This window comes from Chiloscyllium punctatum, chromosome 4 (genome assembly GCF_047496795.1).
Source record: "Chiloscyllium punctatum isolate Juve2018m chromosome 4, sChiPun1.3, whole genome shotgun sequence".
Classification (NCBI taxonomy): domain Eukaryota; kingdom Metazoa; phylum Chordata; class Chondrichthyes; order Orectolobiformes; family Hemiscylliidae; genus Chiloscyllium; species Chiloscyllium punctatum.
Genome location: NC_092742.1, coordinates 96,883,238 through 96,908,301, shown reverse-complemented (window position 1 = coordinate 96,908,301; position 25,064 = coordinate 96,883,238).

The following is a 25,064-nucleotide window of genomic DNA, read 5'->3' as shown; positions in this document are numbered from 1 at the left end:
AATGTGCACCGAGAAACAAGAAAGTGTAAAGGGGGCAGGAAGCAGGGAAGAGCTTTTAATGCTTGTGAGAAAATACTGTGCAAGTAGGATTGATGATGTTCCTTGTGACAAGTAGAGGACAGTTCCATTTGCAGCACTTGGGACAATTCTTTAGCATTCTATTCATTTTGCAACAGCTCATTGCATTAATGAGTAGTTAAAATTGAATACAAAGTGCAATAAAGTGTTTCCATCATTTCAGTAATTTCCCAATTACAGTGACTGGGTATTTGACTGCATTCTTCAGCTGCTCTCTGAATTTAGTCTGAGTCACTTCAGAAATACAGGTGTTGGTGCAGGTACTCAAAAGCTGCAGCATGTAGCCAGATTGTTCAGTGATATACGCAGGATCATGGGGGCCTGTGTAGTAATAAGTGTTGCTAATTCGCCAATAAATGAAATACACAACATTGGTCATCCATAACAATATAAAACTGCCTGAGATAGTGAAGAGTAAAATGATGGATTTCCTGCGGCTCTCCATCTCTGGGTCAGTGTGATTCTCTCTCTTGCTGTGATCCAGTAGCTTCCTGTGGATTCTGCTGGTCACTAAAATGTGTCTGACACTCAGAGCATTGAGCAGTAAAATCAGAATGAATGGGAGGAAAGGGGTTAAAATAATACTCAGAGTATGAAAGGTTATCCAGGCAGTTTCTGTGAAAAATCTCTCTAACTCAATACCCCCCCAGGGCACATCATCAATGGCATATTCAGATTCATATATAAAGTACCAAGGAATATTTTTCAAGCAGAACCCCACACTCACTGTTGGAATAACCACAGCTGCAGTTCTCTTTGTGCAATATTTTGTTTTCAGTTTCTGACAAGAAATTGCAACAAATCGATCAAAGGTGAAACTGACGGTGATCCAGACGGAGATGTCCGTGGCTGCAGAAAGCAGGACATGTGAAAGGGAAACTGCAGGAGTGGTGTCCAGGTAAGTCCTGGGAAACTAAACGGGATCATTGTGAACAGTATCACATCAGTGAAAACGACCAGTAGATCTGCAACTGCAATGGCCACCAGGGAGTGGGTGATACATTTGGAGAGTCCACACCTGTCACGTGTCAGGATGAGAATGGCCACTAAGTTAACTGAAACAAATGCAATTACACCAATAGGATTATGCATCAGCATTTATTGACAGACGTCTCAGAAAACAATATAAGAATGCAGAGTTATAAATAATTCAGCCTTCTGAGCTGTCCCCCTATTCCTCCACCTGATAGATATTTCACATTGCCAGTCATTTCCCTGCATGCACTCTCAACGACACAATATCCTCGCTGTTCATAAAAAGCCCTTCAAGGACAGTTTTGATCGTTTAAATGTTTAAGATTTTCTGGATTGTCACTTTGATGAAAATAGGTTCGCACCTCCAAGCTGCCACACCATTGAATTACTTCATCACATTAAATCAAGCACCCCTTAGTCCAACATATAATTAGATTCGATTAGATTCCCTACAGTGTGGAAACAGGCCCTTCGGCCCAAGAAGTTCACACTAAAAGTAACCCATCCAGACCCATTTCCCTATCACTATGAGCAATTTAGCATGGCCAACTCACCTGAGCTGCACATCTTTGGATCGTGGGAGGAAACCGGAGCAAACCCATGCAGACACGGGGAGAATGTGCAAACTTCACACAGTCAGTTACCCAAAGCTGGAATCAAGCCTGGGACCCTGGTGCTGTGAGGCAGTAGTGCTAACCACTGAGCCACCATGCCATCCTTACACAGGACTATATTTCCTTATAATGTACCCGATCAGCTTGGATACCATTCTGCTGTATACATTACAAGGCCGGTTTGGGTCACTGGGGAGTGGGGAATCGGGGGGGAATTAGGTTATGGTGGGAACAATTTCTGCTGGTGCTGTGGGGGGCAATGTTGGTTCAGGCTGTATGGAGGCATGATAGGTCCTACTGTGGAACTGTGTTCAGTTCTGGTGACGGAGAGAGGGGTGTGAGGCCCAATGGTGGGATCCGAGGAATGTGGTAGTTGGAGACAATAGACAATAGACAATAGGTGCAGGAGGAGGCCATTCTGCCGTTTGAGCCTGCACCACCATTCAATATGATCATGGCTGATCATCCTTAATCAGTATCCTGTTCCTGCCTTATCTCCATAAACCTTGATTCCACTATCCTTCAGAGCTCTATCCAACTCTTTCTGAGATGAATCCAGAGACTGGGCCCCCACTGCCCTCTGGGGCAGAGCATTCCACACAGCCACCACTCTCTGGGTGAAGAAGTTTCTCCTCATCTCTGTCCTGAATGGTCTACCCCGTATTTTTAAGCTGTGTCCTCTGGTTCGGCACTCACCCATCAGCGGAAACATGTTTCCTGCCTCCAGAGTGTCCAATCCTTTAATAATCCTTTAATAACATTTAGTTTATTCCATGTGAATTGGGTATGGGGTGAGCTGAATAGCTATTCAGGAATTAGACTTGGTGTTTAATGGTCTAAGGTTTCCTCAGTAATAATTTACTGAATTTTAGAAGAATCTTCCAAATCCCGTGATCAAAGTGGAGACCAGCAGAGTATCCTAGGCAATGGGAATTGATCAGGAGAATTTCCCAGGCAATTCCGTTGGAGTGGGCCACAGTGTCCCACTGTGCAACTCTCATCCATGTGGGAAAAACAAATGCCTGGGCATTGGAAAATCTAGGCCAAGGATTCCGGGGATAAAGGATTGAAAAGGTTCAGGCAAGATTTACAAGGACGTTGCCAGGGTTGGAGGGTTTGAGCGATAGGGAAGGGATGGATAAGCTGGAGCATCGGAGGTTGAGGAGTGACTTTATAAAAGTTTATAAAATCATGAGGGATTTGGAATGGGTAAATGCACAAGGTCTTATCCCTAGAGTGGGGAGTCCAGATTTAGAGGGCATCGATTTAGAGTGAGAGGGGAATGAGTTAAAAGGGGCCTAAGGGGCAAAGTTTTCACCCAGAGAGTGGTGCGTGCATGGAATGAGCTTCCAGAGGAAGTGGGTGAGGCTGGTACAATTACAGCATTTAACAGGCACCTGGATAAGGGCCAAGTGCTGGCAAATGGGACTCGATTATGTTAGGATATCTGGTCGGCATGAACGAGTTGGACAGAAGGGTTTATTTCCATCTCTGTACATCTCTATGACTCTATGAGTCTATAATAGGTAGTGATCCCAGAGAGCTAGGGGATTCCAGATCAGAGTCAAATAAATCCCTGCTAAGGAAAGGAATACTCAAGGACAATGCTGGGGTTGATTTGTGGTGGAACATAACAGTAAGGCCCTGCTCGGACAGTGAACATTGTGGTGGAGTGGATCAACTCAGCATGCTGGGTGGGGGCTGCAGATGGGTCAGAGGATGATGGTAAAGGGGTGGTCTTGGCTGTTCAGACCTGATGGTATCAATTTGATCATGACCTATCCAGATCCCATTTCATTTTGGCAACATTCCCCACAAATGTCTCTCACAATACTGTGTTAATATTATTGTGGGCTTTGTAGAGAAGACAGGGAGAGGGGGTGACTTTCTCATTGTGGGATCCAGCAACACAGTATGGATGAGTTTCAGTGGAATTGAATATGTATCTGAGGGAGAGGGGAAAAGAGGGTTTTGCTGATCGATGGGAAGTTTTAGCTGGTGAAATTTCGATTGCTTTTAACACACAGTGGCTCAGTGGTTAGCACTGCAGCCTCATAACTGCAGGGTCCCAGATTCGATTCCAGCCTTGTGTGACTGTCTGTGTGGGCGTTTGCACATTCTCCCTGTGTCTGCATGGGTTTCCTCCGGGTGCTCTGGTTTCCTCCCACAGTCCAAAGATGTGCAGGTCAGGTGAATTGGCCATATTAATTTGCCCATAGTGTTAGGTGCATTGGTTAGAGTGAAATGGGTCTGGGTGGGTTACTCTTCGGAGGGGTCGGTGTGGACTGGTTGGGCCGAAGGGGCTGTTTCCAGATTGTAGGGAATGTAAAATATATAAAATGAGTAAGTCTCAGTCATGGTGACCATGACAACTATTACTGAATGTTTTAAAAACCCATCTTGTTCATTATTATCCTTTAGAGATGGAAATCTGCTGTCATTACCTGAACTACACAGACAGGAGGCTGGAAGAACACAGCCAGGCAGGCAGCATCAGGAGGTGAAGGAGTCGACATCTCGGGTGTAACTCTCCTTCAGAGTGCTAGGTTGTGGGAAAGAGTACATCAGGGAACAAATGCTTACTGAAGCAGGTTTGGCTTTTAAAACTCCAATTGACTGAACCTCAATAAAGTTGGAAGACACAGCAGCAGGAAGGTGAGATGATGGAAGAAGGGAGTTGATGATTGATGAATATTGGGTTTAAAACTGGAGAGAACTGAACAGTTGAAGTGATTGGGTCCTCATGGACCAGCTATTGAAATCTGTGATCACCACTTGAAGTTTTAAAACAGAACTTTTAAAAAAGGAAATGAATTTCAAAATAATATGGTTAAATATATATGTGAAGATTTCTTCACTGATATTAAATGGTTAATTGCCTTACCACGAATACCAAGAAAAGGGTAGTAAATGTCTTCGATCTGCTGGAGTATTGTTGGTTCACATGTTTTCTGGGTTTTATTGGTGCCAGAGATTCCACCTGATTCTCAGATCCATTGAGAACAGTCACACATTGATAAAGGTGGGACAGCATCAGTGAGATGCCAGTTACATCATCATTCATATCAGCTACAGTTAACTGGACAAAGAAGTGAAGACAATCATCCGAAAGCTCACTTTATGATCACGGAAGAGAAAAGATGTGTTCCTAAAGTTTACACTTCTCTGAGGAGGATGTCCAATCAGAGGGATTTTGTTTGTGATGTCGAGGGAAGTTTACTTTGACTGCACATTCCAAGTTATTTAAGTTGAAACATTTTGTAGTGTCATTTTTCAAATTTTATGAGCAAAATATTGTCAAAATGATGAATTTCATCAATTGCTTTTAATAAAAATGCCATAATAATAAATAGTAATTTGTCATTTGGGACAATACCTGAACCAATATTAGAGTCACTTTATTGACTGAACCTTATAACCTTACACGAGGAGAGGGGAGAGTTGCCAATGACCCAACCCAGAAAAAGGGGGAAGCAAAATGGTGATCAGATTCTTCACAATCATTCCACAGAACACTGTCCAAATGGGATCTTTCCAAATAGCCAACAGTAGAATCCTACAGCAAGGAAGCAGGCCATTCATCCCATTGATTCCAAACCGACCATCGAAAGCACATCCAGCCAGGAACCACTATGGGCAATTTAATACGGCCCATCCAACTAATTTGCACATCTTTGGACAGTGGGAGGAACCTGGAGAACTTGGAGGAAACCCACACAGACACAGGGAGAGGGTGCAAACTCCACACAGACAGTCGTCCGAGGGTGGAATCGAACATGGGTCCCTGGCACTGTGAGACACTGAGCCACCCTCGAGGTTCTTAGGAAAGATTGCGTCCATTGTGTCAAGCAATGATCTCTCCTATGTGAGTAGTTAGGTCTTACTGTGTGGAGTCAAGAAACTGTATAGTTCGCTCTTGTATTGACAAATATCAATAAAATCACATTCAGGGTCTTGTAATGAAAGGATGCCTTCAAATCAGTCCTGGTGTCACTGACTCAATGGTGTTTCCTGACCAGCGAGAGGCAGTCTTACTGTGGTAACTTGGTCTGTGCAGGTAACAACAGCTTCTGTCTGTAGGTGACTGACCCATTCACGATGGGAGAGTATCAGCTACCCGACAGGACTGGAGGATACCTACTTAGTAGATGATACCATCTTTAGTGAGCAGACTCCCAGAAAAAAAGTAGCACTTTTGGCTCTGCAGAAGACCATCCCAATACCAGAAGATTATATAGGGACATCTAAGGAACTCATCCCAATCGGATCTGTACAGGCAATCCTCTAAAACAGAGATAGTAAGTATCATTAACTAATGGCTGTCTGAAAGAGCTTGCTGTGTCGAAAGTGACTCTTTTACATTCTACAGTCCAACACTGAGTACACCTCAAATGTTCTGTGGGGATGAAGAAGGATTTCGGGACATCCTGAGGTTGAGCTGTATGACCCGTCAATGTAAATCCTCTGTTGGCCTTTGTAGCTGTTGTACTAACTCCTGTGGGTAAACCAGCAGGTGCCCAGAAAGTCACCAGAAAGCAGTGTAAGCAGCACAATTGCATTTATTCAAGCACAGAGGGTTTGAGTATTTGAGGCTCGGTTAGTGCAGTGCTTCCCAGCAGCAGCTGTCCAGCCCATACCCTCACACCTTGTCCTTCGCTCTTCTGACTACTATCCAGCTGACTTACACTGGACTCTGGTCCAGCAATGCTTCAAACTGAAACTAGACATCTACATGCTCTGTGCCGCTTTAATGTACCTATCTCTGTCACCTCATACCTTACACTTCAGTCCAAAATGTCCCTTTGGTGTGACTTGGATTGTTTGTGCACCATACCCCTCCCTCCCCTCTCCCCCACCCCCCTCTACCCCCGCCCCACACGGACCCCCCTCCCCCCCACCCAGCCCCTGGTCCCTTTGACCCACCTTTGGCAGCTCAGCCATCATTCACCGACACTGGGTCTGTTACAATTTCCTTCCTCAATCTCTTGGTCTTTCTGCCACCATTTCCATTTTAAACACCTTTTCTTAAAACCCACCTCTAACCAAAGACTTTGGTTACCTCTCTGAACAATTCCTCCTTGAACTCAGCATCTGGGATGAGGGGACCCCGAGCCAGAAGAGGTTTAAGAAGCTGAAATGACCACTGTCAGTACGCAACACCCATCCACCTAATAAGGAACAGCTCAGGGTGGGCATGAAGGTGGTGATGCCTCATATTTTATGTGTCTTCACCTCTGAAATCAGTGTAAAATCCACACTAGGAATTTAACACAGTCGCAATGCTGACACTTGTCTGTAACACACTCAAGCAACCAAAATTAAAACAGGTTTGACACCCATTAACTAATGGCTGTCTGGAAGAGCTTGCTGTGTAGAAAGTGACTCTTTTACATTCTACAGTCCAACACTGACCACACCTCAAATGTACTGTGTGGATGAAGAAGGATTCGGGATATCCTGAGATTGAGCTGTGTGACCCATCAATGTAAATCCTCTGTTGGGCCTTTGTCGCAGTTGTACTATCTCCTATGGGTAAACCAGCAGGTGCCCAGCCCTTACTCTCCATGACAGGATGGGGAAAACAAAATGCCAGGACAGCAGCAGTTAAACAAACCTCTCACTGCAATGGGCAGCAGGAAAGAGGAATCTTGGATGAGGAGAAACAGAAGGGATTACTTCAAAGGGAACAATATTGTTTCTGGATTCCCAACCAATGACACCAGCAGAAGATGAACATACCTGAAGATCATGTACTGAAGCTGGTCTCGTCTCTGTTCCAACATTAAACTACTCTCTGGAGTGTAGAGAATTTCTGGAATTCTTTACTGCAGAGGGCTGTTGAGCTTTGGTCATTATGTATTCAAGGCTGGGATAGCTGGTGTTTTAATCAGGAAGAGAATTGAGGCTTATATGGAAAAGGCAGGAAGGGGGAGTTGAGGATCATCAGATCAGCCAAGATCTCATTCCAAGACAGAGCAGGTTCGATGAGCTGAATGCCTTCCACTGCTCCTATGTTTTCTTATCTCATGGTTTTAAATCTCTTGCAAATATCTTTCCAACCTCTTTGAAAGTGAAAAGAGAATTTCGAAGGCCAAGTCGTTGAAACTGGAACAAGTGAAAATAACGGAAATAACTCCACGGGTGCCAGCATCCCATCACCAAATCATCCTTTATTTACACGTGCAAAGTACATGACACTGCCCCAGTTAGCTCAAAGCCAACTCCTAGAGTGAACAGAACACCTGAAACTCCTGTTTATATTTGTCAGCCAGGACTCCCTGTTTGGAGCATGTTAACAACTCCAATGAGGGAACTTATATTCTATGATGCCCATCGGACTGACCTTGTTCCACTCCCTGCAGTAACCAAAGGGGTTGGATCAGTCTTGAATATGTAATGGAGGAGAATGGGCAGGGAGAGGTAAAACACTTTCAGTACAGCAGGAATTACATTTGATGTAACAAGAACAGTTTCAGACGATGATCAGTCAGGGCTATCTGGTGTGTGCATGTTTGGAAGGAAATGCGGCTGTGCAGTGTTTGAGAGCGACAAGCTTAATGGGGATAGGTGGATAATCTCCAATGGAGATGGTCGTTTCTGGAGTGTGAAATCAGGTCGATGCTCTGATGAAATATGTGGAGATTAAATAAGCGAGAAGCGCTGTTGGCTGAAACAGGGATAGAGATATAGCTCTGCTTTTAGATGAACTGTGTCTATCATTTCAGTAATTTCCCAATTACAGTGAATGGGTATTTGACTGCATTCTTCAGCTGCTCTCTGAATTTAGTCTGGGTCACTGCATAAATACAGGTGTTGGTGCAGGTACTCAAAAGCTGCAGCATGTAGCCTGATTGTTGAGTGATATATGCAGGATCGTGGGGACCTGTGAAGTAAAACCTGTCGGTTAATCGGCGATAAAAGAAAAAGCCCACATTTGTCATCCATAACAATATAAAACTGCCTGAGATGGTGAAGAGTAAAATGATGGATTTCCTGCGGCGCTCCATCTCTGGGTCAGTGTGATTCTCACTCTTGCTGTGATCCAGTAGTTTCCTGCGGATTCTGCTGGTCACTAAAATGTGTCTGACTGTCAGAGAATTGAGCAGTAAAATCAGAATGAATGGGAGGGCATGGGTCATTATAATATTGAGGGCATCAAATGCTACCCAAGCAGCTTCAGTGAAGAAATTCTCTGTTACGATGTAGCCCCAAGGTACATTGTCAATTATATATTTAGGTTCATACAGAAAGTACCAAGGAATGTTTTCCAAGCAAAACATCACACTCACTGTTTTTATAACTACAGCCGCAGTTTTCTCAGTGCAATATCTTGCTTTCATCTTCTGGCAGCAAATTGCAACAAACCGGTCAAAAGTGAAGGAGACTGTGAACCAGACAGAAATATCTATGGCTGCATAAAGCAGAACAAGTAGAAGAGAATGTGCCGGTGTAGTGTCCAGGTAAGTCCCTGGGAAGTAAAGTGGAAACATTGTAAACAGTATTATATCAGTGAAAATGACCAATAGATCTGCCACTGCCATGGCCACCAGGTAGAGAGTGATACATCTGGAGAGTCCACACATTCCACGTGACAGGATAATAATGGCCACTGAGTTAACTGGAATATATAGAGAAAGAAATGGTTAAGGATGAGAATATTGGAGGTTTTAAGAATAACATCATTACACAAGGGATGGAAGTCAATTGATCTTGTTCAGCTAGATTACTACTGCTCTCTAGTTGAAAATCACATAATACCAGGTTATAGTCCAAAAGTTTTAATTGGAAGCACTAGCTTTTATCATCACTCCACCATCAGGTCATTGTGGAGTACATAATTGTAAGGCAAAGAATTTATAACAGAAGTTTAAGTGTGATACAACTGAAATTATACATTGCAAAATACTTTGCACTGTACAAATTCACCTGTACCTCCAAACACATCATTTACTGCATCCGCTGCACCCGATGTGGCCTCTCTATATTGGGGAGACAGGCCGCCAACTAGTGGAACATTTCAGAGAACGCCTCTGGGACACCTGGACCAACCACCCAACCACCCCCTGGCTCAACACTTCAACTCCCCCTCTCACTCCACCAAGGAATGCAGGTCCTTGGACTCCTCCATCGCCATACCATAGCAACATGACGGCTGGAGGAAGAGCGCCTCATCTTCCGCCTAGGAACCCTCCAACTACAAGGGATAAACTCAGATTTCTCCAGTTTCCTCATTTCCCCTCCCCCCCCCCCCCACCTTGTCTCAGTCCCACCCCTTGAAATGAGCACCACCTTCCTAAACTGCAATCTTCTTCCTGATCTCTCAGCCCCCACCCCCTCTCTGGTCTATCACCCTCACCTTAATCTCCTTCCACCTATCGCATTCCCAACGCCCCTCCCCTAGGTCCCTCCTCCCTCCCTTTTATCTTAGCTGCTTGGCACACCTTCCTAATTCCTGAAGAAGGGCTCAAGCCTGAAATGTCGATTCTCCTGCTCCTTGGATGCTGCCTGACCTGCTGCGCTTTTCCAGCAACACATTTTCAGCAGAATACTATGATATTTTATTACTTCTCTCATCTGTTAAAATGACCATGATAGTTTTACTTCTTTCATATGTAAATCACAAATCTTTTATTTACAAAAGTTACATTCTCAGGTTAACTGCAACAATTGGTGCCAGCGCAGATAAATGTTAAGATGTTGAATGTGTCAGCCCCTGTGTTCCCTGTCTATGCCATAATGTTTAGACTGATTCTAATCTAAAAAATGAGTTAATAGAGTCTTACATAGATTCATGCAATTTTTGAGCAAAGTACAATGTAACTCTGCAAGTACAAATTCACCCCACAAATGTAGTATGTGCACATGTGTATGTGCGTCTGGGGTGGGGGTTTGTGAGCGTCTGCGTGAGAGAGCGTATATATGCGTCTGTGAGTGTAAAATGGTTTAAATCTGTGAGAGGGTACATATGTGAGTGTGAGAGTGTGTGTGTCTGTAGGTGTGTGTGTGTTTTAGGGGTGGGGGATTGTGAGTGTTTGTGAGAGGGTATATATGTGTGTGCATGAGTGTAAAGTGCCTAAGTCTGTGAGAGGATGCATGTGTGAGCGTGGGAGTGTGTATATCTATAGGAGTGTGTGTGTGTGTGTGTGTGTCTGGGGTGGGAGGTTTTGTGTATCTGTGAGAGAGAGTGTGTATGTGCATGTGACTGTAAAGTGTCTAAGTCTGTGAGAGGGTGCGTTCTTTTTATTTTAAAAATATACTTTATTCATAAAATATTTTGATGATCTGTACAATTGGTCATGTCATACACACATAAACATTCCATTTCTTTGCATTCAGGGACAGTAATCATTCATACATACAGGTCTGTACGATTACTATCCACATATTTAGCGGGGGGGTCAGCTTACTGTGTCGGACCCTGTGCTTAGGCAGGCAGATGTTATACAGTAGTCTTTCCCCACCGCGCCTTGGCGGCAACTGCCCCAAGCTTCAGCGTGTCCCTCAACACGTAGTCTTGGACCTTGGAATGTGCCAGTCTGCAACACTCAGTTGGGGTCAACTCCTTCTGCTGGAAGATCAACAGGTTTCAGACCGCTCAGAGAACGTCCTTCACCGAGTTGATGATCCTCCAGGCACAGTTCATGTTCGTCTCGGTGTGCGTCCAGGGGAACAGACCGTAGAGCACGGTGTCCTGCGTCACGGTGCTGCTCGGGACGAACCTCGCCAAACGCCACTGCATTCCTCTCCAGACTTCTTCTGCATAGACACATTCCAGAAGGAGGTGTGTGACAGCCTCGTTACCCCCATAGCCACTTCAAGGGCAGCGTGTGGTGCGGCTGAGAGTCTGGGTGTGCATAAATGATCTCACAGGCAGAGCCCTTCTCACCACCAGCCAAGCCATGCCTTGGTGCTTGTTGGAAAGCTCTGGCGATGAGGCAGTCTGCCAAATGACTTTGACAATCTGCTCAGGAAACCGCTCGACAGGATCCACCCTCTTCTTTTCCTGAAGGGTCTCAAGCACACTATGTGCTGACCACTTCCTGATGGACTTGTGGTCAAAGGTGTTTTGCTTCATAAACTTCTCCACGAAGGACAGGTGGTACAGAATGGTCCAACTACTCGGAGCGTTCTGCGGCAGCGAGGCCAGGCCCATCCTTTGCAACACCGGGGACAGGTTGAACCTCAGTATGTAATGACACTTGGTGTGTGCGTACCGGGGATCTACGCACAGCTTGATGCGGCCACACACAAAGGTGGCCATCAGGGTGAGGGTGGCATTGGGTGTGTTTTCTCCCCCTTTGCCCAGATCTTTATACATCGAGTCCCTTCGGACCCGGTCCATCTTTGATCTCCATATAAATTGGAGATGGCCCGGGTGACTGCAGTGGCACAGGTTCTGGGAATAGGCCAGACCTGTGCCACGTATAACAGCAATGACAGTGCCTCACACCTGATGATCAGGTTTTTTCCCGCGATGGAGAGTGACCATAGCTTCCATCTGCCCAGTTTCTGCCTCGCTTTGCTGATACTCTCCTCCCAAGACTTGGCGCACGCCCCAGCCCCCCCGAACCAAATACCCAGCACCTTCAGGTGGTCGGTCCTGACGGTGAAGGGGATCGAGGATTGGTCGGCCCAATTCCCGAAGAGCATGGCCTCGCTCTTGCCTCAGTTTACCTTGGCTCCCGAGGCCCTTTCGAACTGGTCACATATGCACACGAGTCTGTGCATGGACAGCGGATCTGAGCAGAAAATGGCGACATCATCCATGTACAGGGAGGCCTTAACCTGCAGGCCCTCGCTGCCAGGAATAGTCACCCCTCTCAGGCTCGCATCCTTCCTGATGGACTCGGTAAATAGCTCTGTGCAGCACACAAATAAGGCAGGAGAGAGAGGGCAGCCCTGCCTGACTCCAGATCTGACTGGGAAACTATCTGATTCCCACCCACTGATTGAGACTGCACTGACAATGTTGGTGTAGAGCAGTCTGATCCAATTGCAGATTCCCTCCCCAAAGCCTATTTTGGAGAGAACACCTCTCATATACGTGTGTGATATCCTGTCAAAGGCTTTCTCCTGGTCCAGGCTGATCAGGCAGGTGTCCAACCCTCTGTCTGTGACAGGGTGCATACACACACACACATACGCATACACACACACTCACACGTGCACCCTCTCATGGACTTAGACACTTTACACTCACATACACATATACACTCTCTCTCACAGACACTCACAACCCCCACCCCAGACATACACAATCCCACACTCACATATGCATCCTCTCACAGACTTATACACTTTACATTCACACACACATCTACACTCTCTCTCATAGACACACACACGCAGACACTCCTACAGAACACACACTCCCACACTCACACACGCACCCTCTCACAGATTTAGACCACTTTATACTCACAGACACACATATACACTATCTCTCACAGACACTAACACCTCCCCACCCCAACACATACACACATGCACTCAGACACATGTACGTTTGTGGGGTGAATTTGCATTTGCAGAGTTACATTGTACTTTGCTCAAAAACTGCATGAATCCATGTAAGACTCAGTTAACTCACTTTTTAGATTAGAATCAGTCTAAATATTATGGCATAGACAGGGATCACGGGGCGGGGAGGGGGGGGTGGGGGGGGGGGAGGGGGGGGGGGAGGGGGGGGGGGTGGGGGGGGGGGAGGCGGGGGGGAGGGGGGGGGGAGGGGGGGGGGGGCGAAGACATTTAACACCTCAACATTTTATCTGCCCTGACACCAATTGTTACAGTTAATCTGAGAGTGTAACTTTATAAAAAAAAGTTTGTGATTCATATATGAATGAAGTGAAACGATCAAGGTCATTCTAACAGATGAGACACTCAACAAACAATCAAGGTTAGGAAGGAAGATGTGTTGGGCATTTTGAAAAATGTCAGGATAGACATGTCCCCCGGACCTGACAGGATACATCCTAGGATTATGTGGGAAGCAAGAGACGAAATTGCAGAGGCATTGGCAATGATCTTTCCGTCTTCACTGTCAACGGGGGTGGTACCCGGGGACTGGAGAGTGGCGAATGTTGTGCCCCTGTTCAAAAAAGGGAATAGGGATAACCCCGGAATTATAGGCCAGTTAGTCTTACTTCGGTGGTAGGCAAAGTAATGGAAAGGGTACTGAGGGATAGGATTTATGAGTATCTGGAAAGACACTGCTTGATTAGGGACAGCCAGCACAGATTTGTGAGGGGTAGGTCTTGCCTTACAAGTCTTTTGAATTCTTTGAGGAGGTAACCAAGCATGTGGATGAGGGTAGAGCAGTGGATGTAGTGTACATGGATTTTAGTAAGGCATTTGATAAGTTCCCCATGGTAGGCTTATGCGGAAAGTCAGGAGGCATGGGATAGTGGGAAATTTGGCCAGTTGGATAGAGAACTGGCTAAATGGTCAAAGTCAGAGAGTAGTGGTAGATGGTAAATATTCAGCCTGGAGCCCAGTTACAAGTGGAGTTCCGCAGGGATCAGTTCTGGGTCCTCTGTTGTTTGTAATTTTGATTAATGACTTGGAAGAGGGAGTTGAAGGGTGGGTCAGTAAATCTGCAGACGATACGAAGATTGGTGGAGTTGTGGATAGTGAGGAGGGCTGTTGTCGGCTGCAAAGGGACTTAGATATGATGCAGAGCTGGGCTGAGGAGTGGCAGATGGAGTTCAACCCTGTCAAGTGTGAGGTTGCCCATTTTGGAAGGACAAATAAGAATGCGGAATACAGGGTTAACGGTAGGGTTCTTAGTAAGGTGGAGGAGCAGAGGGATCTTGGGATCTATGTTCATAGCGCTTTGAAAGTTGCCACTCAGGTGGATAGAGCTTGTAAGGAGGCCTATGGTGTATTAGTGTTCACTAGCAGAGGGATTGAATTCAAGAGTCGTGAGGTGATGTTGCAGCTGTACAGGACCTTGGTTAGGCCACATTTGGAGTACTGTGTGCAGTTCTGATCGCCTCACTTTAGGAAAGATGTGGAAACTTTGGAGAGTGTGCAGAGGAGATTTACCAGGATGTTGCCTGGAATGGATAATAGGTCGTAAGAGGATAGGTTGAGAGTGCTAGGCCTTTTCTCATTGGAACGGCGAAGGATGAGGGGTGACTTGGTAGAGGTTTATAAGATGATCAGGGGAATAGATAGAGTGGACAGTCAGAGACTTTTTCCCCGGTACAACGGAGTGTTATAAGGGGACATAAATTTAAGGTGAAGGGTGGAAGGTATAGGGGGGATGTCAGGGGTAGGTTCTTTACCCAGAGAATGGTGGGGGCTTGGAATGCGCTGTCTGTGGGAGTGGCATAGTCAGCATCATTGGTGACCTTTAAGTGGCAATTGGATAGGTACATGGATAGGTGCTTAAGCTAGGACAAATGTTCGGCACAACATCGTGGGCCAAAGAGCCTGTTCAGTGCTCTGTTGTTCTGTGTTCTCTGTTCTAAGGTATTTTTCAGTTACATCACATTGTAAACTTCTGCTATCAATTCTGTATCTTACTATTGTGTACTCCACAATGATCTGATGAAGGAGTGGCGCTCCGAAATCTAGTGCTTCCAATTAAACCTGTTGGACTATAACCTGGTGTTGTCTGATTTTTAACATTGTACACCCCAGTCCAACACCAGCATCTCCAAATCATGGTCTCTAGTTGATCTTTGTCTATTTGCATTAGATCCACACTCATCAAACCTTTTTTTATCAACAGGTACAGAGTCATATAATTGCTGAATTGTTACAGAACAGAAGGAGATCACAGCCTGCTGTGTCTATTGCAGTTCTTAAAAGACCAATTTGCCAGGTACCATAGTCCTGCACATTATTCCTTTCCTCTTGAACACCTCAGCTGAACCAATGTCCACCATGTGGTCAGGCAGCACATTCCAGATTATTTCGCTCATTACCTTAAATATGTGCCCTCATATTCTCAATCATCCCACTAATTGGAATAGTTTGTCCTTTTGCATTGTGTCCAGACCCCTCATGATTTTAAGCACCTCTGTCAAATATCCTCTTAAAATTCTCTTCATTTCGAAAAAAGTCCTTACATTTCCAATCAAACCATGCAATGGAATTTTCTCATCGCTGGGATTAACCTGCATTCTCTCTGATGTCTTAACATTTTTATGATTGTGTCGTGTGCTGAACTGGATGTAATAATCCAGTACAGGCTGAAGTCTTTATTTTATAGTGTCTGTCCATGTTCTTCTGATCAAATTGTATTCTTTCACACTTTTCTACATGCATTTTATTTGGTACTTGACTACCTATTACAGTAACCAATCTATGTTCTTCTGAAATTCCACACTATCCTTCTCACAGTTCACAGCATTCTCAAGTTGTGCATCAATCACAGATTTTCAAATGAGGCTCTGAATGTCAAGATCTCAGTCATTAATATTTAAAAGGATATTTAAATGTCTAATAATAATAGTAAAACCATAGCCACATTATCTTACATAAAAGACATCAGAAATGACTTCCAGACCACACAGAATACTTGGCATCATGGTAGCCCACAAATCTACCAACACACCTAAAGGATCCATTAGATACTACTCGCAAAACAAACGTCATTTACAAGATACCACACAAGAATTGTAAACAACACTACATTGGACAAATTAGCAGGAAACTTGACACCAGGACACATGAACACCAACTGCCCACCAAGAGACACAACCCACTATCACTAGTTTCTAGACATACAGGCAAAGAAGGACACCACTTTGACTGGGACAACACACACATTCTCGGACAGGCGAAACAAAGACATACACGAGAATTCTTCGAGGCATGGCATTCTAACCAGTACTCATGACATTGCCAACCTTAAGAAACCAAGACTTATAAATAGCGAGGCGGGATGTACCATCAGTGCTTCACTGGAGACTCTCACTGATGATGTTACCTTGTATGGTGACAAAACCGAGCCAAGTTACATACTTAATCATCAACCTGAGCTCCAAATCTTCTCAAAAATCACTAATGTATCTAAAGGTACTCTAATATTATCTTTCTTCTGTCCTGAAATGCTTCATTAAACACTGCTCATTTTTTCTCTGGCTCAGCCAGTTTTGTATCCATTTTGCTGCTGTATCTATTATTCCATGTTGCTACATCTTTGCTCATAAGCTTGTTCCAGGAATTTTATCGATTATCTTTCACAAGTCTATATCAACCACATCACCAGCATGCTCTTCAATTCCCTGGATGAGGTTAACTCCAAAAATGCTCAAGAAGCTCGACACCATTCAGGACAAAACTGTGCACTTGATTACCACCCAATCTTCCACCTTCCACATTCACTCCCATCACTAGTGGCAGGAATGTGTACCATCTACAAAATCCACTGCAGCAACTTACACAGACTCTTTTGGGAACACTTTCCAGACCTGTAACCTGTTTCATTGAGAAGGACAAGGATAGCAGGTACATGACAATAAAACCACCACCAACACTGCACGTTGCCCTCCGAGTCACTCACCATCCCAACGTGGAAGTATATCTTTGTTCTTTTATTTGCGATGGGTGAAAATCCTGGAGTTTGCTTCATACCAGCACTGCCAAAGGTGGGGAGTGGTCCCTAGATACCAGTGATTATTGTGGTATGAATAGCTGGCTGACCACCAACATTTCCAGGGTAATTAAGAATGAGCAATAAATGGTAGTCCAGCCGGTGATGCCCACATCCTGCACACAAATAAAAAGGGCAGAAACAGCCTGGAGCGAATTCTAATCACTGAAACTGGAACTCACTAAATGTTTAAAGTCTGGTGACTTTACCATTGTGTCATTACTGCCTTTACATTGATCAAAGAAGAATTTTCAAAAAAAAAAGAGAGGAACAGTTACCACCCAATCTTCCACCTTCCACATTCACTCCCATCACTAGTGATTGCTTCAGTTAAGTGCTTAAGATGCTTACCAAGAACTCCAACAACTGCAAGAACAGGGTAGTAAATATCTTCTATCTGATGGATTATTGTTGGTTCATGCATTTTCTGTGAGATGTGACAGTTTCTGCTGGTGTGACAGGCAACAGCTTCTCCCAGTTGATACTTTGAGAGGAGCCCTGTATTTGTACAGGAGGTAAATCTCCAGTGACATGCCATTTACATAGTTATTAATGTTTATTACATTAAACTGAACGAACAAGTGCAATCATGTGGAACTGATGAGGGAATGATGTGATGAAATATAATTAACTGTTGCCTCCTGCATCATAAAGCAAATTATTCCACAGGAATTATAATTCAATAGGACACTGAGTCATGCCCACACTGAGTCCTCAGAGTGACCTATGAATGATGCATGTGTATTGCGCATTCAGCACCCTTTCAGGTTTCCAGTATTTTCATTTATACATAAATCTCAACAAAACATTCATCTTAAAGCAAATAAAGATTAGTTTTTTGCACCAGCATTGTTGCAGGTAATTAGAGTAAAAACTCTAAAGTTAATAACAGTACAGACACACAGGTTTAGGTTAAAACATGACCCTTGAAAATGTGAGGAAGATCAGTCTTTAAGATTGTTGCAGAACTCCTGCTTCCTTAAAGAGTCTCTTTCTGAACTGAAGTGGATGAAAACTTGAGGTCATCTGCTTCAGCAGCTGTGCTGGATCCTGCAGTTGAAGAGTTAGTCTTTGCCTGTTCAGGGGCACTGAGCAGGGTAACAGAGTTTGGAATAATGAGAGGTTTCCTGTTCCTCACTAGTTCTATGGCTCCGACATTTGCAGGTTGCCTGGACATTTGGAGGAGAACAACCGTTGGTTTCTATCGGTCTTCTTCCATGTCCTCCCATTGGCTGAGAACCCTCTCCCTAATGGAGTCACACAGAGTTCCTTTGGAAGGTTTTGCACAAACTGATTGGTCATAACCTGTCCTAACAAGACTTAAAATGGCAGCTATCTAGAAATGGCTGGATCATGTTTCCATGTTTGGAATTGGGTCGATGTGGAGATGCTGGTATTGGACTGGGGTGGACAAAATCAGAAGTCACTCGATACCAGTTATAGTCCAACAGATTTATTTGAAATAAAAAGCTTTCTGAGTATAGCCCCTTCGTCAGGTGAAGTCAGCACTCCACTTGATGAGGATGCTACACTCTGAAATCTTGTGATTTTGAATAAACCTATTGGAATATAAACTGGTGTTGTCTGACTTCCTTTGGAATTGGGTTGGCCTACCTCACCTTGTAGTCAAGGTAATTGGCCTTTTATGAATTGTGTTAGCCTTTGGTTTGGTTGATGCCCATTGTCATGTCATGGTGAGCTGTGAAGTACAATTCACGTTCTCAGGGGATCATAATCAGGGAGTTTCTCATGACCCTTGAAACTGTTCATTCAATTTCAAAAAGTCACTTATGATTCCTTCCTGAGGTAACTACAGCCTGCTGTTAATGCCAGCTGAAATCCACAAGGTTAGTCATGTGATTTCTGGAAGCCATTTTGTACGATTCTCTGTCAGTGTTAAACATAGTTTAGATTTATTTACAGATGGAATAATATTATGCAAACACAGAAATGCTCCTTTGTGAGAAACATATTTCAATGGTTTTGACTTAATCAAATGGTTTTGACTTTTTATAATGAACTATGTCCTTTCTGTTCAACATTAATCTTCAGTTAATTTTAAGCACTTTCTAATGCGTTGCTTGGTGTACTTGACATGGAAAGAGTGGAAGGAATACTCCTGTGTATTGTAAACAAAATAGCAAGTCTATTAGATTTACAACTTGCAGATTGCAATTTTCACATACTTTCCATGTTCAATAGACTTCATCTGATCTGGAAATCTACAGCTTATATTCAATCCTGCCAGAGGGCCCTTATACCATTCTCCCCACCCCTGATCATTTACATTGTTCTCTCCTCTTCCCATCAATTAAGTTCGAATGATATCCCCATGTTTAAATTCCTCGGCAGTTTAATGTGTCATTATTCCTGCAATGACTACATCCACCCTATATTATCATTATCTCTGACTCTGTCTTTTGCACAGAGATCCTTGGCTGATTTAAATAACACCAATCCTAACCTTCCTGAAAGAAAAATCCTTCAGAATAATCTTTTTAACTTGGTGATAATTTTGCTCAGTATTTCTCTGAAAAACAACTTGAGAAGTATTTTCATGTCTGATAAATGAATCTTTTTTGGTGTGACAGAGGATGAGGAAAGAGTGGAACAGTTCATGAGGGGACAAGAACAAAAGGCAAAGAAAGTGCTAAGAGCGACAGTGAAACAAGAGAGATGATAAATTGGTGCAAATATTGGGGATGGAAAGGAGAAACTCGGTCTGCTTCATTAAGTGGGAGGATGTTTGTTGGACTGGAGGCTTGTGACTAGTGGAGTGCCTCAGGGATTGCCGCTGGACCCATTACTGTTTCTTATTGAAATCAATGACTTGAATGAGAATATATAAGGCATCATTAATAAGTTTGCTGATAACAGTAAAATAGACAGTATCAGGGACAGTGAGAAAGGTTATCCGACGTTGCAGCAGGACCATGATCAATTGGGGTAGTGGGCTGAGAAATGAGAAATGGTGTTTAATATAGATAAGTGTGCATTTTGGGAAGTCAAATCAAGGTAGGGGTTTCATGGTTAATAGTGGAGCCTCAAGGAGTGTAGTGGAACAGAAGGATCTTGGAGATCAGGTTGACAGTTATCTGAAAATTGAGTCACAGGTAGACCGGGCAGTGAAGATGCTTTTGGCATAACAGCCTTCATCAGTTAGGGCACTGAGTATAGAAGTTGGGAAGTTACGTTGCAGTTATACAGGATGCTGGTGAGGCTGTTCTAGGAGTATTGTGTTCAGTTTTAGTCACCCTGTTATAGGAAGGATGTTATTAAACTGGAAAGAGTGCGGAAGAAATATACAAGGTTGTTGTCTGGTCTCAATGGTCTGAGTTATAGGGAGATGTTAGACAAGCTAGGACCTTTTCCTTCAGAGCATAGGAGACTTAGGGGGGAACCTTATAGAGGTGTATAGAATCTTGAGAGGCATGGATAGGGTGAATGCACTGTGTTTTCATCAGGGTTGGGGAATCAAGGATGAGAGGGCATTAGTTTAAGGTCAGAGGGGAAAGAATAAACCAGAACCTGAGGGGCAACATTTTTACACAGAGTGTAGTACACAAATGGATTGGTTGAGGCAGGTACATTAATACCATCTAAAAGGCTTTTAGACAAATACATGAATAGGAAAGAATAAGAAGGCTATGGGTCAGGGCAGGGAAATAGAGTTAGTGTGGATGGACATTTTGGTCGGCATGGACCAGTTTAGGCCAAAGGGCCTGTCTCCCTCCTGAGGGATTCCTGAACAGTAAGTGCAAAGTCAACAAGGCACAAACGAGGCACAGTTAGGATGGGGTTGATGGCTGTGATCAAGGTGGATGTCAGAGGTCATTCTCTGAAGTGTTTAAACTCAGTGAGTTGGATTGGCTGTAAGGTACCTAAGCAGAAATTGAGGTGCTGTTCCTCCAGGTTGTATTGAAATTGAGTTCTATAGAGTCATGGAGTTATACAGCATGTCCAACCTGTCCATGTTGCCCATTATCTCAAAATAAACTTTTCCCATCTGCCTGCACTTGGTCCATGTCCCTCCAAACATTTCTTATACATGTACTTATCCAAATGTCTTTTCAATGTTGTAACTGTGTGCATGTCCACCACTTCCTCTGGAAGTTCATTCCACCCATAAATCACCTTCTCCGTGTAAAACTACGTTGCCCCTTGTGTCCTTTTTAAATTTTTCTCCACTCATTTTCAAAATAAGCCCCCTTGTCTTGAAACCCACCACCTCAGAAAACAACACCTGCTGTTCACCTTATCTCTTCCCCTCATGATTTATAAATCTTTATAAGGTCACCCCTCAACCCCTTACACTCCAGTGAAAAAAGTCGCAGCCTATCCAACTTCTCCTTGTCACTCAAACCATGCATTCCCAGCAACATCCCGGTAAAAACCTCCTTGAACCCTCTCCAGCTTCAAAACATCCTTCCTTTAACCGGGAGAGCAGAACTGGACACAGTACTCTAGAAGAGGCCTCACTAGGGTCATGTACAACATTGACATGATGTTCCAACTTTTATACTCAAAGATCTGAACAATGAAGGTAAGCATGCTAAACATTTACTTAACCACCCCGTCCATATGCGATGCAACCTTCAAAGACTTGTGTACCTGAATCTCTAGGTCTCCATTTTCTACAACACCACCCGTCGCCCTTCTTTAAATCATATAAAGTATAAATCATACTTTAAATCATAGCCATACTTTAAATCCTGTCCTTGTTTATTTTACCAAAATCTCATGCCTCACATTTATCCAAATTAAACTCTATCAGCCACTCATCAGTCCATTAACCCATTTGATCAAGATCGCTTTGTAATCTTAAATAACGTTCTTTACTATCCACGAAACAACCAATTTTGGTATCATCCACAAGCTTACTAACCATGCTTTCTATATTCTCATATTTTCTAAGATATCCAGCACTTCTTTTTCTGTGATATGAACTTTTTCAAACATCAATATTGATTTCCCTGAGTTCTCTAGCCCCCGTCACTTTCTCCACAACAAAAATTGATATGAAATATTCATTGAGTATGTCTCCCATCTCCTGAGGTTTGACACAAAGATAACCTCTTTGATCTTTAAGGGAGCCCAACTCTCTCTATAGTTGCTCTCCTTTCTTAATGTCCAGTCGGTTCTGCTATAATGCGGGTCTCTGAAACACGAATTGGCGATAATGCGATTGAAGAATTTGGACTGTTATTTATAGAACAGCAGCTTTCCTTATCCGCGTTGGCAATAACATGATTCCAGCCCCATTAGTTTCAATGATGTTGCTATGACTTGATTTTCTAATAACGTAGGATCACACGGGAAGCTGCAAGATCCATGCTGCTCTCAGTCCATCATTTGTTTTTGTTGATGAATTGCCCTGAGATGAAATAGGTAAGAAATAATGTGACTAGAGACAGTGATGAAAAAGGCATCACTGAATTTATTTCGGGTACTTTAATCATTTCAATAATTTACCTATTGTGGTGAATGGGTATTGGACTGCATTCTTCAGCTGCTCTCTGAACTTAGTCTGGGTCACTGCATAAATACAGATGTTGATGCAGGTACTCAAAAGAAGCAGCATGTCGCCAGATCATTCAGTGATATACGCAGGATCACGGGGACCTGTGTAACCAGAAATGTTTGAAATTCGTCCATAACAGAAAAAGCCTACATTTGTCATCCACAACAGTATAAAACTGCCTGAGATGGTGAAGGGTAAAATGATGGATTTCCTGCAGATCTCCATCTCTGGGTCAGTGTGACTCTCGCTCTTGTTGTGAGCCAGGGGCTTTCTGCGGATTCTACATTAAGATGTGTCTGACAGTCAGAGCTTTGCACAGTAAAATCAGAATGAATGGGAGGAAAGGGGTTAAAATAATACTGAGACTGTGAAATGCTACCCATATATTTTCAGTGTAAAAGTGAAGTGATATGGTGTAGGCCCAAGGCACATTGCCAACTCTATCCAGGTTTATATACAAAGTACCAAGGAATATATTTCAAGCAGAACATCATACGCATTTTTGTAATAACCACAGTTGCAGTTTTCTCCGTGCAATATTTTGTTTTCATTTTCTGGCAACAAATCATAATGAATTGGTCAATGGTAAAGATGACAGTGAACCAGACAGAAAAATCTGTGCTTGCAGAAAGCAGGACAAGTAAGCGAGTGCATGCAGGAGTGGTCTCCAGGTAAGTATTTGGGAAGTGAAAAGGTTTAACTGTAGGCAGTATCAGGTCAAAGAAAATGACTAGCAGATCTGCCACTGCCATGGCTTCCATGTAGTGGGTGATGCATTTGGAGAGTCCACATCCTTCCCTCGTGGCAGGATCAGAATGGCCAATGAGTTATCAGAAAAAAATAAACAGATTATATATCGGTAGCTCAGATAGCATATGAATAGTGAATAATTTTTATTTGCCCAATCAGATACTTTCATAATCTCAAAAATTTTAATTTGTTGACCGTTTTTAAAAAGTCATATTCAGTTTATTACAAAAACAGGTTACAAAATCTGTATTTGTAATTTAGCTTTTTTTACACCAGTGATATTTTCCTGAATCTGTGTTTCACTGTCTACAAGGACAATCTGTAGTTCCTGACATAAACAGCCCAGCACTGAACAGAATCATTCCGGTCTTGTCTATAACTCTGTGCAGACATCACCTCACTTCCAGCACCAGTGGTCCAGCAGTTTTGAGACAAAGGATTACATTGCATTCGACTTCTTGATGTTTTTAGCTTTTACCATGTGATTTTGTTGTGCATGCTGACATCAAATTTCCCTTTTTATGCATTATTCACAGACTGACCCCCAAAAAAAACCTGATTTACCATAATTTCAGTCATCCATTTCCTGCTTTTATTGTCCCTTTGCAGCTTACTTGTCCCATCTATAATTAGAATTAGAATTAGCTTTATTGTCACATATACTCACATGAGTACGGTAAAAAGTTTACAAGTCACCAGTTAGCGGCACCACCTTAGGCATCAAGGTACTAGGTACAGATGTAATGTAGTCTCAACCTTACACATGTGGCTCTCTATTCCATAATCCAAACTTTTAATAAATGCAGGCAAAGATCTGGGACTCCTGTTTTTACCACATTAGTAATCCACATAAATTATTCAACTTGCTTATACATCACTACCTGTTTTAAATCTAGTTCCAAATCGAGATCCTGGAGTTTTCGTAAGTGATTAGAGTGATAGGAAATGACAGTGAGTGCAATTGTAGCTGAGGTGTTAGGTGAATATGAGACAGCAATAGCTTGTGAAGAAATGTGTGGTCATTTTGGAAGAAAGTACTGCATTCATGTTTACAACATTCCTGCTCTCAGGGCATTCCAAAGCAACTTATGGCCGATCAAGTACAAATTGTACCTTTCCTAATCCAGCACCCTCTAGCCTTGCATATTTTAGCAGTGTGAACCCCTCAGTACTTTCAGTTTTGCAAAGAATCCACATTTTGTTTTCCAATTTTTGTAAGTGGTATTTACTGAAAAACAGATCATGTGCATTCTCTAAAATAACTGCTTCCTGTCTTATTTCTGGTATACAGAGCTTTTTAAAGACTGTTTCAGGATTTCTGGCCTCCTGCCTTCCTGCCCAAGTTCTGCCACGATCCGGTTCCAAGATGACTGAGTGACCGCGCTATGTTTCCTGCTGTGTTGAAGTGCAGTCACAATCGTCATTTCAGAAATGCAGCAGCCAGTTTGCACACAGAAGGCTTACACACAGAAAAATGTGATAATGTCAATGAATGCTTCACAACATTAACAATGGCACA